Source organism: Papio anubis, chromosome 11 (assembly GCF_008728515.1).
Source record: "Papio anubis isolate 15944 chromosome 11, Panubis1.0, whole genome shotgun sequence".
NCBI lineage: Eukaryota > Metazoa > Chordata > Mammalia > Primates > Cercopithecidae > Papio > Papio anubis.
In genome coordinates, this window is record NC_044986.1 from 79,583,129 (window position 1) to 79,599,805 (window position 16,677).

Here is a 16,677-nt window from a genome sequence, read left to right on the forward strand (position 1 = left end):
GAGGGAATGACAAGCAGGAAATGCTGGCCAACTGGCCACATGAGGCCCTTGGTGCCCGAGACTGCTCTGGGGCCTGGACAGCAGCCGTGGTTCTCTTCCTCCCCACATGGCCACTGGGTGTGGCAAATGCATGCTGTGGACATGCTCAAGTGCCCCAGCTAGGAAGAGAGGGGAGGGAAGCTGCTGTGTGCTGTGCACCTGTGGCTGTTGGGGTGGGGGTGGGTATGGCACCTCTAAGAACGGATGGAAATCACATTGATCTGAATTGTATATCTGATGGCTGGGCCAAATGCTCATTCTATCTAGTAACATTTCTACAGTTTGCAGCAATACCCTTCACATTATAAAAGAAGAAATAGGAGACATTTCAAACTGTAAATGAAGAAACAGAAAGGTACCATAGAAAAGTCTAGGGGTTTTGGCTGACACTATAATGTGAGATCAGGGACAGGGTCCAGTCTAAGCACCTTCTGGCAACACCGAGGAGTGGTCTCGGCCAGATGCCTTCAGTTGCCCCAGCACTTTATTCCAGTCCCAGGTGATGGCTAGACCTCTGCATCGGAAACAGAGCCAACATTCCTTTCACCTGAAAGAAAGAGAGACGTGGCAGGATTGCATCCTGACCTCTGCAAGTGGCATAGCTCAGAGGAAAGCCTGAGGACAAGAAGTCTTGGGAAAAATGAAGGGACAGATCCAGCAGATCCGCATTTACTCACCCTTCCAACATATCTCAGACAGGACCCCAGATTAAGCAGGATATTTCCCTGACCCCTTTGCTGGACTCGCGAAAGGGGTGCCTCATTTACTCAGCCTGCAGCTCTCACCTCTTCGCGAGAGGGAGCGCGCAGGTGAATGAGGCAGGAACTGGAGTGCACAAGTGCTGGAATCAGCCGGCCACTTCGGCGCTAGCAGGAGCTAACTGCACTCGCTTCGACCCGCTGCACTCCACCCCTCATGGGAGGAAACGCACAGGTGAGTGGGTGCAGGAGCTGAGGAGAGCGTTTTGGGGCACTGGCAGAAGCAAACTCCATGTGGGCCCTGCAGCAGCATCTAGGGGGAATGCCCGCAATCCTTGAAGCCCCAGAGGGTGTGTTACAGCGCTCTTTTAGCTCTGCCGTCTGCGGAGGGCTTAAGTGTTAACAGCTCAGTGGGCCCTCTTGTCTTTACACGTGAGGCGGCTGACCTCTGCCAGCGAGGGCGACGGGTCAGTGTGACAGCATTTTGTATCCACACTCGTGGCTCCTGAACTGTTGTCTGGCATCCAGGAGAAATGAGGTCACACGAATGAACGGAAAAGTTATAAATGTGGGGGATTTTATTGCCATGAAAGTGGCGCTCTTCGCCGGAAGAGGAAAAAAAGCAGACGGAGCAGGAAGGTAACCTTCCGCTGAAGTCCGGCCGTCTCTGGCCGGATTCTTCTCAAAGTTAGGCTGGCAAGCTGTCCCTATGAAGTCAAGCTGCTTCTCTCTGATGTCCAGCCACATTCCCTGACATCTAACTGCTTCTCCTCTCTGCCTTCAGGATGAGTAGAGAGTCTTTATAGGCCCACAATGGAGGGCGGGGCAGGTCACAGGTTGTTGAGGAAGAGGCAGCATTCAACTGGCAAAACAGGGTAAGTTCTCACTTTGGGCCGTGGTCTCAGGGTTTTTGGCTCGAGGGTGCGGCTTTACCAGGGATTTGCCCTTTTCTGCCTAGAATTTTTTCTGCCTTCTCTCCCTACCAATAATTAGTACCTGTTCAGATTTATTTATATTTCTACGTTTTGTAATAATTTTATCATATGTAATTTCAGTACTTTTGTGGAATAACGAGTGATAAATCCATCACATAAAGAGCACCAAGAACAGACCTGTAGTTAAATAAGTTGGATTTATTTAGTTGCTGTGACAAGGCAGGATGGACAAAGAGAATCATGGTGCATTTCAGTAGGAAGGGGATTTTCATGGAGTTTGAGCTCACGCTGGGTGATTCTGAAATAGAGATGGGAGGATCAACTTTGAATTGTGTACATTCATGAAGCAATTTTGCAGCTGTAGCATGGCTTTAGGAGTAGTATTGTTTTATGTTGGCTTTGCCAGCGGCTTTGTCTGTGTCTGCTGTGTCGGCTACAATCTGATTCTCAACAGGGCTGATTTTTTTCTTTCTCGATTCTGGATAATTTTTACATTTTCACGTAAGAAGATTATTATTCAAATTCCCGTGTTGCTCATAAATCCACCTTTTGTGGCTATTTCAGTCCAGTTGCTAATACAACACCACCAATTCTATATTAAGACATAAACAAAGTCTTAATTAGTATAATTAAATTTTAAAGCCATATTGAATGATAAAAATGTAATAAAGCTAAGAATCAGCATAAGAATTCAAATAAATTTTGAATGCTGTAATATTGTCTAAGATGTTCTATAAACAAAGTTTAGGAAAAAAAGATGATCAAAACAGGAACTATAATACAGTTACAAAATAAAGACAATAAAAACACTTTCTACCAAAATGTAAGATATGTAGCCCAACTTTTCATTAGTGGATAATGCATACTTATAAATTATTTAGGATTAAAGGTGAAAAATAAAGTTAAATGAACAAGGAATTTAATGTAAAGCTTTTGTAAAATAAAATTAAGACTTTTATGAAAATCAGAAGAAACCATTAAGAGCAGAGCACAGTTAGCAAAGAGATATTGAATAGAATTTATAAAAATTCCCAGAGCATGTTCTTTAGAAAACGAATCCAATAAAAATTTATTACTTGCAAGCCTAATTAAGAGAAAAGATGAGATTACTTTTAACATTAAGCATTTAAAAGTTTATTTAACGAATAATAAGAGAATGCATGCTTAAAATCCTAGGGAATATTCAAATATCTCATAACATGGAGGAAACCTTGAGCTCTTTAGCACTGCCTTGAATTCAGGGTACTATTCTGGAAAGTTTATTTGCATTTTGTAGTTCAAGTTTATTTTTTAGAAATTAAACTTTATTATTTATGTAATTTTATACAACACATCCACGCATATCTGTATTATATGCATTTTTAAATATTTTACATCCTGCTTTTAAACCAAATGAATATTTTTTATATGTATAGCATGAGTAGTTTATAAAGTATACAATTTAATTTCTTTTTTTTTTGAGACGTGAGTCTGGCTCTGTCGCCTGTGGCTGGAGTGCAGTCCATCTCAGCTCACTGTACCTCCTGGTTTACTTTATATTCTCCTGCCTTGTGCCTCCTGAGTAGCTGGGACTACAGGCTTCGCCACCAGCTTCTGGCTAGTTTTTTTTTTTGTATTTTTAGTAGAGACGGGTTTCACCTTGTTCGATGGTCTCATCTCCTGACCTCGGATCCTACTCTCGCCTCTCGGCCCCTGCCCCAAAGTGCTGGGATTACAAGCTTGAGCCACCGCGCCCGGCCTAATTTCGCATATATACATGCACATATGTATTTGTTAAAATAGGTAATCACAAAATGATAAAGCGAGTGCTCGTGCAAAGTTATATTTATTTTTCTACAAGGTATGTAGAGACCTCTGAAGATGATTGTATTATCATCTTTGGCCTTCATTTTACAGTGTGATTTTCTTTAACAGCAACATCAATAAACGAGTTGCATGGAGGTTGACTTTGTTGTTGATGTACCTACAATTTGCTTTTTTGGTGGAAAATCATCCTTTCTTTAAATGTACACTTAGCATTTTCTCAGTTTTTAAAAGAATGCAGTCACATTTCACATAATGAGGGATTATGTGCTGAGAAATGAGTCATTAGTTGATTTCCTTGTTGTGCAAGGGTGTACTTACACAAACCTAAATGGTACAGTCTATGTACCCCTAGGTTGTACAGTATAGTATGTTACTCCTAGGCTATAAACGTGGACAGCGTCTTACTGCACTGAATACTGAGGCAGTTGTAAGAAAACAGTAAGTATTTATCTAAACTATGTAAACATAGAAAATGTACAGTAAATATAGGGTAGTAGAATCTTATGGGACCACTGTCATATACAAGGTCTCTATTGATGGAAAAGTCATTATGTGGCCCATGACTATGCATGTGACTTCGAAGTAGCCCCACTCCCAACCTTTAACCAGTTAACAGCTTCTATACAGAAATTTTACCTTTGTGTTTTGGTTGTTTTTGTTGTTTGTTTTTATTTCAGGGTATTACACATAATCAACACACTGTATGTAGTTCATTGAGAATGAACTACAATTAGAATGTAAATAAAAATGTAAATTATGATTAACATAATTACATTAGTAGCAAATAAAATACTGGTGATTTTTCTGTAGTAGAGATGCCTGTTTTTCCTCCTACCTCCACTGTATTCATTTTGCTGAGTATTTCCACGTCCTCTCCCCATGGCAGTCTGCAACTACAGCCAAAGTTGCACTTTTGCACCTACAGTTATACAATGCAACTACCTAGGCTAATATTAATTGGTTTAGTCGTGGGTGTCTGATCCAAATGAAATCAATCAGATGTACCAGATAATTCAGACTTCTTACAGAGGCTGGTGAGTCTCTCCTTGGTGGGTAGATTAAAGAGATATTTTGATGCAGCTGAAAAATTCATTCTACTAAAAGTGCTAAGAGAAATGCATTGAAGTAGGAGCTTAGAGAAACAGACAGACTATGCAACCCCAGAAAAAAAAAAAAAAAAAAAAGACGGAAAGGAGGAGATGCTTTGTTCTATTTCGCATAAAGTACGTCTTTCTATTTTTGTTTCAATCCCTGCTGATCTCAGCTACATTTCCTGCTTTGGGGTGATGGAGAACCCTGTGTTGTAAATTTTTTAAGCTTCATATTTTTTTTGATGCTGGAACATCCTGATGAACTGACCGTTGAGCACCTTGGCCAAGTAACCATTTGCACCAGTGTTGTAAGGCTGGTCCCTGCCACAAATTCTCCTTCTTGCCGTCACTTGACTGTGACCCAGTGACATTCTAGTGCAACAATAAAATGCTCTCATGCCTTTTGCTTGTGTACTCTACTCTAACCCCAATAAAGGCACTTGGTCACAGGTCCTTACTCTCTCCACCTGCTTGGTTGAGCTGCTCCCTGGGACACACTGCCTCTGTCTCTACAACCTATGACATAATAAATCCTTTACTTTGATTTACCTCCCCAAGAATAATTTCCTTGGCCATGTTGGAGTGATCCTTGAGACCCCACAAAGCCAATTTAGTCCCCCATTTAGAACACAGTATCCCTATGTGAAGCTCATACAGTATTTCCCTGTCATCTATGGTTTCACTTTGTACTCAATCACTTAAAAATATTAAATGAAAACTCCAGAAATAAGCAGTTTATAAATTTAAAATTGTGCACCATGTATTCTGAGTATCCCACCCAGGATGTGAATCATTTCTTTGTCCAGGTCTCCTCATTATATCTGCTATGTGCCTGTGAGGCAGTAGCTATCTCATCTGTCAGATTGACTATCATGGTATCACAGTGCTCCTGTTTTAAGTAACCCTTATTTGACTCCATAATGGCCTCAAAGCACAAGAGTAATGATGTTGACAATTCGAATATGCCAAAGATAAGCCATAAAATGTTTCCTTTAAGTGAAAAGATGAAAATTCTCAACTTAATAAGGAAAGAAAAATTCATATGTTCGGGTTGCTAAGATCTACAGTAAAAATAAGTCTTCTATCCCTGAAATTCTGAACAATATATTGCTTTGCTTTACTGGTGCTATTTTGTCATTAATGTTGTTAATCTCTTACTGTGCCTAATTTATAAATTAAACCTTATCATAACTTTGTGTGTATAGGAAAAACACAATGTACAGAGACTGCGGTACTTTCCATGGTTTCAGGCATCTGCAGGCGGTTTTGGCAAGTATCCTTCATTGATAAGGGGAGACTTGTACATTTCCATTGAGAGTTTCCAGATAAACTGAGCTTCTTCGGCTGCCTCTGCCAATGACCAGCCCTTCCGTATCTATTATAGGGGCCAAGGAAAAACTTCCTCTTCGCCCTCTGAAGGTTAACTAAAAATCACTGACCAGGGGCAGAGCAATAAAAGAAAATGCATACAAATTTATTTGATCATAGTTTTATGTGACATGGTAGCCTTCAGAATTAAGACCCAAAATACAGGGAAATTGTCCTATTTTTCTGCTTAGGTTCATAAAAGTATGGACAACTCTGTAGAAATATGATTGGACAAAAGGGGTATGATCTAATCTGAGTAGACTTAATGGGGAAATCGAGCAAGGCCTCTCTGTTTATTCTTGGCCTCCCTGTGTAGCATTCCTTCTTTTTGAGGATGGGGCAGGATCCTCTCTGGGTACTATGACAGTCAAACATAGTAGGTCAGATCATTTCTTTCTGGCCAGTTTTACACAGAAAGGCATGGGGAAAATTAGAGTAATATTTTTAGATTTTATGCCTGGCTTTGAGGGAAAGGAGTTCTGCTTTCTATGAGCCACTTGGAGAAGAGAGATTCTGGCTTCCATGACTAGCCTCAGGGGAGAGTGGGGGGCCAGAGGCAGAAGGACAGGAGGAACTCGGAGAGAAACTTTTGCTTCTCAAGCTGCTTCTAAGGTCTTTGTTTTGGGGTGTCATTTTTTGAGCCTCATCTCTACTTTTCTCTGAGGAGGGGAAGGTAACCTTTTCTTGTTGAATATCTGTTCTGTGACAATTAGGGGACTAGGACCTTTAAATACATGAACTTCTTTAATCATCAGTAACCCTGCCTGGTAGGTACTGTGTGCATTCTTCTTGTTATAGAAATGAAGACTTGCAGCTATGAAACAATAATTTGCCTTTGTCACATCGTTACACAGAGACAGAGCTGGGAGTTTAGTTTGGGTATGCTTGACTTTTAAACCAACGATCTGTCCTTAACAAATTCTTAATCTGGTAACAATAACTAAGAACATTCACTATCTACATCCAGATAATCACCACCCCAGTCATCCTAATCTTTGAATTTGTCTGAGGTCTAGGCAATTAATAAAATTGTCAGTCTTTCTGTGGTTGCTTTGATTTCTCAGCGCAGAGCTAGACCCAGAGGGGCCAAAGCCCCTTCCAATTGAAAGCCCAGGGTACCCTGCAGCCACCACTCATCTTCTATGTGATAGTAGATGACACTTTAGGGTCATTTGTATAGATGTAGACAAAGCAAATGCCATTTTATAAGCCTGGTATTGCACAGTACTACTTCTCTCTTTTCTGATACTCACCTCCTCATTATTATTGCTAGTACTGGGTAATTGAACTTGTTTTTTTCTGCAGCCTCCTTCTGAATGAGAAGAGTATGCCTTTGGTAGGGTTGAATTTTGAGGAACCCCGGATGAGAACTTTCACTAGATCCAAACAATGCAGACATAAAGGTATAAAGGTAGAGCCGAGACCACGTGGATTGGTGGACAGTGGTAACTGGCTGATTTCCATGCCACCCTTGTGGGCCACCTGAGTGGTCTCATATACTGGGACCAGTTGATCCAAGACTTGATTCAGGCAGGTGCTGGTCACTGAAAAGATACTACTGTTTGCTTGAGGGAGCCTTGGCCTCACACTCCTGAACATTGTCAGCATCAGCAGAACTGGAGAGGCTATTAGGTATTGGAATGGTCAATGAAAGCCACAACAAGCCACAATGAAGGTAACTGTGAAGCATTTCATCACTCACCGTGAGTGTGTAAGCAAGAGGCTAAAACTGGGAAAGGCACCCACTCCCCCGACTCTGCCTCCATTTCATTTTTCTTCTTGAAAAGGCTCTCATCAAAAACCAGGAGAGAGTTGTCTAACTGTTGAAGGAATCCCAAACAAAAGTTCTTGCAATTGTATGGATGAGGGGCCAGGAAGGAGGGAAAGGGGAGAAGAGTAGGTTTTAAAAAATATTAGGTACTGAGTCAGAGTGATGTCTTCAAGATTCCCCTGCCCTCCCATAAGGCAGTCTCAGCAGAGGCGCCTTGAGAGGACCTCTGTTTAAGGCCTCCCGTGATGAGACCTAGGAATAAAGGTGCTGAGGCTCAGGATGCTAACATGCAAAGGGCATGAGTAGCCCAAAGGCCCTGTGCTCTCACCTACAGCTTGCTTCAGAGACTGCAGCGCTCTGGCTGTGAGCAAGTCTAATGCAGGGAGAGGAGGTCAGTTTCCCTCATGAGGCCTGATGGATAAGTCTTTGTAATTGCTAATGGTCAGACTTTATACACATCATGCAAAGGTTTTCAGCAATCAGGGTTGGGACAAAAAAAAAAAAAAAAAAGAAACCAATTTGCCATCCTGTCCCAGGGAAAAGTTATATGTGAAGGAACTTATATTCTTCACAGTCTCGTATTTTGTCTTATACCCACATTAGTGTGTGCCTTTGTGAAATTCTTCTTTCCTCATAGGCATTCTGTCATGGTTTTAAACTTATTTAATTATTAGGTACTGACTATATAAAATTCATTTTTAAAATTAATCTGTATTGCTTGTAAAGTCCTTGATGATTCTAGTTACTAAGTTCTGATGATTGGCAGAAGTAAATAAACTGTATGAGGCTGTGCAATAATTGGGATGTTTTTGTTTTTTTTCTAGTTCAGAGTGATTGAATTTTCATAAGGTTCAATTGGTCTGCATCAGTCTGTAATACTATGTTCCCACATGAGTGAACTGTAGAAACAGCTTGCACAATAAAGTAGGATTATCACCAGCTCCAATACTAAAAGTATTATGTGTTCATTTTGTTTATTTTCTGTCCCCTACCATTAGAATTTAAGTTCCTTAGCTCTAATTCCATTAGAATTTAAGAATTCCGTTAGAATTTAAGTTCCCTAGAGGTAGAGGGGTTTTGTTGTTGTTGTTGTTGTTTTGTTTTGTTTTTGATCTTGTTTTAATCATTGTAGTATCTCTGGCACCTAGAATAGTGTTTGGCACATAGATGTGCCATTCATGTTTAGTGAAAGAATCAATGAACAAAATTGGCATTATATGAAATAGAAATTTTTTGTTTTGCTTTTAGTAAATATCTAAAATACTTTTCTAAATAAATGCCACAATATAAAATGACAAATGTGTATTCCATATTCACATTGTATAGTCATGTTTCAATGCAAGGGAAACAAAATCAAATGCTTTCATATGTCAAGGCATGTATTATGACCTATGGTCATGAAATCCTCAGATAATCACCTGTAGTCACCTAATAGCCGCTGATACAGGGTTAGCCCAGGAACCTGCACTGGGTGTCCTAATTATTACTGCAACTCTTCTATCCTGTCGACCAAAATACTTTCCTGTATTTTGAATTCAGACTCCCTTGAACTTTTCAAATAGGTTCAGCTTTTGGACTTCTGTGTTCATGTAAACATTGGCCAATTTTAACTAAAATTGTCCTAAGTCAATTTAACCAGGGCCCCCCTACCCCTACCTCCCTCATATCCCATCACGTTTCTCATCCTCTGCCATCCTCCAGGTGATGTCTGACCACTCTGGTCTGCCTTTGGCAAGAATCATGTTAGGTGAGTTTAGCCAAACTCCCTCTTCCCCGTGAGATTTCCTTTTGGTAATTTTTTATCAGCTGACCCTCACCCTGCTCCTTGGCTCTGAGTCTGCACTTGTCCGTGCTTTTTTCAGAATTGAGTCTGGTTCTATACTGAGATTTCTTTTCCCCCATTGCAATAGTGCTGAGTAAAATCTGTTTTTACCACTTTAACCACTGTCTCGCTCTGTGTTTTCTTTGACACTGTAACTACTCAGAAGGAAGACACAGCTCTTCTCACTTCCAGGGGTAATAATTGCTCAAGTCATTGATTTCATTAAAAGAACACATACTCAAAGAGAGTAACATTTGAAGATGATAAGGAGAAATTGTACAAGTTATTCTTGGACCGAATCTTGGATGCCTCACATAATCTGACTCATATATTCTAATTTCCTTTTTAAATTTTGTATTCAAGGATACTCACGCTAAAAGGACAGAAGTAGCAACACCTCATTTTGATTTTATCACTGTACCGTTATGGGGGCTGTGATCTCTCAGTGGCTCTTATTACTGAGCTCTGTGAATAATAATAGTATGTCATCAGACTACACACTGGATGATTCTGAAACTTAATCTTTCAAATCTCAACACCACAGTATTTCCCTGCCACAGTTATAAACAGATGGGCGTAGTTATTAACATTACTAGATGATATCAAACAGAATTCACAATTTTAATAACAGTACATTTTAGTAATGCACAAAGTATTGAAAAATTATTTCTATTTCTTGCTTTTGTAACTATAAAATTGATTTTGATATGACTTTCAACCTACAAATATGCTAAATTCACTAATTAATTGTAATAGATTATATATATATATAAATTATTTTGGATTTCCTCTGTATAATAAATTGTGTAGCCTAGAAGTAATGATTTCTATTTCTTCCTTTTTAGTTTTTAAGTAGTTCTAGTTCCAATTCTTGTCTTGTCTTAATGTACCAGCTGTATTCTGTAAGAGGATGTTGATTTAACATGATAGCATGGATATTCTGCCTTATTTCTGGACTCAGAAAAAAAGTTTTCAACATTTTAAACTTAAGGATGATATTGTCTGTGCATACTTTTTTTAAAAACCAGATTAGGAAAGTTCTGTTCTAGTCCTAATTTCCTTATTTTCTAAGATTTCACATTATGAATGGGTGTTGAATCTTAACCAAAAAATTGGGTTTTTTAAATCAGCTAATGAGCTTATGCTATTTTCTGTGTGTCCTGTTAATGCAGTGAATTTTTGTGATTTACTTTTAAGTGTTAAATCGACCTTGCTGTACCAGAATCAACTTAACTTGGTTGTCATATAGAGTCATTTTACTAGAATTATTATATTAAATATTTAGAAATAAATATAAAATGTTTTTTGTACTGTTACTGAACTTGGTGGAATAATAATATTTCTGTAGTGTTTACATGTAGTTCAGGATGGGAATTCATTCAATTTTCCTTGGTTGCAATGTTATCAAGATTAGCCCGACTTCATACAATTAATTGAAGAACTTTTCCTGGTTCTTTTCTTTAGAAGAGTTTGTGTGATATTAGCATTATTTCAAGTTTGAAATTTCTTGGTAAGGCCACATATATAGAGAATATTCCTTAGAAGAAAGTTATAGATTCAATATCTTATTGGATACAGGCTTATTCTTTTTTTACCTTCCTTCTTGAGAGTGTTTGAATACACAGGATCTGTGTGAGAGAATTTTAAGGGATGATGAATATTTTCTTTATTCTAACTTTGGTGTCGGTTATCCTATTTCCTGAATGTGGTAAAATTTATAGACTTGTGTGACAATATACTATTTCAAATTGTGAAGAAGCTTTGTCAGTGAGGGTTTCAGGTCTTCTCTGATAAAGATTTGTTTCTGAAACTCACTCTGAACATACCTGGTTCTCTCAGGTTTTTAGTGGGTTTTCTTGTCTTAGGTCTCAGCTTTGGAATATGCTCATAAAATTACTAGGGTAGGTCCCATTCTAATTAAACTTTTGAAAATTTTGTTTGGTTTTATGGTTGAACCTCTTTCCCTTCATTATTTTCTGCTGAAAATTTTGTTTGGTTTTATGGTTAAACTTCTTTCTCTTCATTATTTTCTGCTGAACTCCACCTTTAGCCTAAACTATTCAGTACTCAGCATCCAGAAGCTGGGTCTCTGAATCCAGGCTCTCAGTCCTGCTTGAAGTTGGCTCCTTTCCTGAATTTGGACATCCTTACCTGACCATACACCTAGGCATAGCACAAGATTCCTTCCTTCCACAATATAGAGAACCGTATTTTTCTTATAAATTTAACCTCCTTCCAACTAGTGAGCACCAAATGTGATAATAAGATACCTTTCAACAAGTTTATGAAATTTTTACATGTTTTGGATAATATAAAATCGAATATTGATATAGGTTATATTAGAGATGATAGATAATTTTTAATAGAATTGAGAATCCATGAACCTGTGAAACAAGAATTTTATTAGGGTCATTATGCAGCTCCATCTGTTTTAAAATTTGAGATTCATGTTATAAAAAAATCCATAAAAATGATAATGAGAAACAATAAAACAGACATTTAGTTATCCTAAAATTGTTTACCTCTTTTCTTAAAAGCCTCTTGCTATAAATCTCAAACACTTTTCTAGGTGAAAAATACTTAGTCAGTTAGGTACTTGTAACATGGAGAGAAAGAATGCTTTCAGTTATAATTTGGTAAACTTGGCAGTCTACAAAAATGTGAAAAAATACCTGTGTTCTATTCAGCATAGACACAGTGAGAAAAGTACAGAGATTTATCCAGAATAACATGGATATTGTAGCATATAAATCTTCTTGGTTTACCGGTTCTGTGTTTTATCTTTCTATTGCAAAAAAAAAAAAAAAAATGTTTTAACTTTCCATCAGTGAAAATTGCCAAGAGGCAAAAACTTACTAACCAAAAAAGTTTTCCTTTTGAAATCCACACAGAAAGATATGTATCTGCTTGGACACATATTGACTTATATAAGATAGGGACACATCACCCCATCCTCAAACTCAAACCTGAATGCATTTGCCTGCCCCATGAGAACTGCAAGTTTCTTTTCATTAGCTATCAAAAAGGTGTCTTCTAGGCTTTAGCTGTTTCTGCACTGTTTAATAAACTTGACAGTAAATAAAGAGTTGACCTAAAGATTTACTATTCAGTCATGTGGTATAAATAAAAAATACCTGATCTTTGTCTCTGGTTCCTGTCACAGAGAACCTAAAATCCCAGAAATTTCCTGAGTGACAAGTGTTGTGTGTTATTAGTAATGAGTTAATGAGGTGACTCTAGGTGGGCCCCTAGATAGCTTCAGGATGGGGACTGGTAGCCAGAGGAACATACTATGTGATTAGAGGTTTGGAACTTTCAGCCCCTGCCACCCCAAATTCCAGAAGGAAAAGAGGCTGGAGGTTGGTTTAATCACCATTGACCAGTGATTTAAACAATTGTGCCTACATAATGAAACTTTCACAAAAACCCCTAAACAATGAAGTTTGGAGAGCTTCCAAGTTGGGGAACACATGAAGGTGCTGGGAAGGGAGTGCATCTGGAGAGGGCATGGAATCTCCACACCCTCTAACACCATACCTGGCTCTGTGCATCCTTGTTGATATGGTTTGGTTCTGTGTCCCCACCCAAATCTCATCTTGAATTGTAATCCTCACATTTCAGAGGATGGGCCTGGTGGAAGATAATTGGATCAAGGGGGTGGTTTCCCCTGTGCTGTTCTCCTGATAGTGAGTGAGTTCTCAGGAGATCTGATGTTTTAAAAAGTGTTTGGCAGTTCCCTGGTCACTCTTCATCTTTCTTGCCACCTTGTGAAGAAGGTGCTTGCTTCCCCTTAAGCTTCTGCCATGATTCTAAGTTTCCTGAGGGCTCCCCAGCCATGCGGGTACTGTGAGTCAATTACGCCTCTTTTCTTTATAAATTACGTAGTCTCAAGTAGTTCCTTATAGAGTGCAAAAACGGACTAATACACCTTCCATCAGGCTGTTCTTGAGTTGTATCTTTTATAATACACTGGCAATGGTAGTTAAATGCTTTCCTGAATTCTATGAGCTGTGCTAGAAATCGCTGACACTGATAAGGGATATTATGAGAATCTCTGAATTTATAGTTGTTCCAGCAGAATTGTGGGTAGCTTGGGAACCCCATTTTTGACTTGCATCTGAAGTCAGGGCAGTCTTGAGGGACTCAGGCCTTAACCTGTGGGGTCTTTTCTAACTCTGGATAGCTAGGGCCAGATTTGATTTACATTTGTGGATACCCAGATGATACTGGAGAATCAGAGAATCCATTGATGTGGGGAAAAAATAAGTCAGCAAATGCTAAACATTTCCTGAACACATGGCTGAATAGCAACATTATTCTCTACTCTTTCCAAAGGGACAATTTTCTACGGTTTAATTGAACGTCAGACATTTCGTTTACTTTGCCTCTGCTCAAATTCTATATCTATTGACATAGCAAAGAGAAGTGATGTGAAATTTTTATTCTAAGAGGGCAATTTGTATAGTGTCCTAAATGAACACACAACATTTATTTTATTTCCAACCAAGTTGATTTATCATGCTCTGAATTATCCATTGTCTGTGTTTATTGTTTTTTTCTTACCAGATTGTATATATACTCCTTGAGTTAGAGGCAGTGTTTACCTATCCAAGCTGAAGCCTAACATTGTCCTAGAATATAGTGGTAATGCAGCATTATTTATTGATTGACTTGATATGAGATTTATATAATGAAGAATGTGACTTTTTAATTCTTGTGTTATTTTTTTATGGAGTTTTAAGTTGCACTTTGTCTCCTGGTCCACAATGCACTAAAACTCTTGAGTTTCATTTCCATCTTTATAGCTCCAATTATGTGCAGAACATTTTGCTGATGCTGAGTTGAGAAAAGAGAAAAGTCTGGGGCAGAGAGGCCTCAGTTAAGTTACTTAACCTCCCGGAAACTCAGTTTCTTCAGCTGTCAGATATAGTATACCTTAATAATGCCAATTTCATGAGCTGTCATTAGGGCAAGTGAGAATCCATATATAAATCTCCTGAAATATTTGGTAGGCATTAAATATGTGTCTCTTTCCCTGATGGGAAAATAAATTGTCTTGCTATTGGTCTGGAGGTAAGCTGTGGACCAGCATACCTCCAGGATATAATTTAAATAATAGCAGAATATAATTTAAATAATACATCCCCAGCACTTTTTTCTGTATTTACATTACATAATCGTTCTTTTATTTAAGTAAATACATGTACTTACAAAATATTTAACAACCTTAGAAAATACAAATCCCAAGATTTCACTGGTAAGTTCTTCATGGGAGGGCAAAAATCAAAGCTTGTCTCACCATTCATGTTTGTTTATTTCTCTCTTTTTAATTAAAATATTGTAGAAGAGACATTGAAACTTTGTAATGATGCCAGTAAGGAAGTGATTGGTGCTGTTAAATTGGGCAGACAAAAGGTATTGAGGAGAATAAAGGCAGTAGAAAGATAACTTGCAAAGGGGCGAAGTAACTATTTTAGCAGTGGTTAATATGCTATGACCTTGTGTTGTATTTTTTCAGATCATAATTTTGGAAATCAAGTGCATTTTATATAACATATCAGACAAAGGGACAATGGTTATTTATTTGAAATTATTATGATTGTTGAACATGTGTTCTGTGAGGACTGACTTATGAATAGCTCCCATTTTGAACTTGGAGGAGTTTTGCTTATAAAAATAAAGCCTATAAAACAATCACAGTCACTAAGTATGTTGAATGCTTTATCTGAGGAGCCTAAAGAGTTATTGTATGTTCTTACACTGGATCTGTATAAAAGAGCTAAGAACGTTTGTTTATTTATTTGTTTAACATGTTATCTGGTTGAAAAAAATAACAAAGAAAAATGTGTAATATAGATCATGTGTGCCTTACTAACACTGAACTGTTTACTACCTGGTCCTTTAGAAAAAAAAGTTTGCTAAACTTTGCTGTAGAATATTACACATGTCAAAAAGTTTTTGAAGACCTGTCACATTTGCAATATTTAATTTTTCTGTGTTCAGATTTGTATAAGACAGTATTAATTTCTCATAGTTCAAAATAAAGTAAGGGAACCATAGAGTCTTAATTTTAAATTACTTAAGTAACAATATTGTTACTTTGAAATGCAGCCTGGAAACATTTGAATTAAACTGGAACATAATCAATTAAATATCTTGCCTTACCTAGAATTGTGTTTTGAGGTTTGACACATTGAACCCTATCATATGAACTTGCCACCTTGTATTTATCTTTGAATAATATTAAGAAGCAATGACTACTGTTGTGCATAGGTATTAGGATATGTTTATTTTCAATTTTAAGATGTTTGCTAAATTGTTTTCCAAAGTGCAACAGTTCTACAGTGTCAAATTTAAGCACAAAATCTATTATAACTTTTTAGTAGGTAGTCATTATAATGCTAAGGATATTTTAGTCTTTTCCTACTTAAGTTAGAAATTTGATTTTAAGAAATGCTTTTTCTGCATATATTGATATAGTCATACATTTTTCACTTATTTTTAATTCTGTGAATATTATATTAATGAGAAAATATGTTGATTCATTTATAATTTTAAATAATACTTTCATATCTTAAATAAATTCAATTTAGGTATGAATCTCCAATATAAACAAACCCCTAATTTTATGAGACTTATTACTTTATTCTTTGGTCATATATACTTTTATATTTGCCATGAGTCTCCTCTAATATTCATGATGTTTAGATGTTTTTGTATTGCATTAAATAACAGAATAATAATTGCCATTTGTATCCGTGTGTTAATTTGAATCTGATTACATCTTAATGAGATATTTCTTGAGAACATATTCCTTATTTTGTAATATCCATTTGCCTCTACATATTCTATTTTATTTGGTAATTTTATTTCTATTTTACATTTATCTATCTATTACAGCATATTTCCCAATGTTAAGCTGGATATATTATTCACATGATCACTAGAGTCATTGGTCATGTGTCCTGATGAAATCTAAACACAATAAATTCTTCATAGATGTTTCTAAATTAAATAAAATAGAAAGGAGTTTATTCTGTGCATGAGTCAATTAATCCTTATAATTTTTGAAGCTATATTATTTTTCTCATTTTACAGATATAATATCTGGAGTTCCAGTAAATTGTTCTGCAGTATGATAGTTCTG

At 37.4% G+C, this 16,677-nt stretch overlaps 1 long non-coding RNA gene across 1 annotated transcript; it reads left to right on the top strand.

Moving 5' to 3' along the window:
* Nucleotides 1-203: 203 nt before the first annotated feature.
* LOC103887482 lies at nt 204-15,986 on the top strand. The gene is made up of 3 exons (XR_001906351.3): nt 204-972; nt 1,522-1,612; nt 5,775-15,986. It is a non-coding gene; the product is annotated as an uncharacterized LOC103887482 (long non-coding RNA).
* Nucleotides 15,987-16,677: the final 691 nt, after the last annotated feature.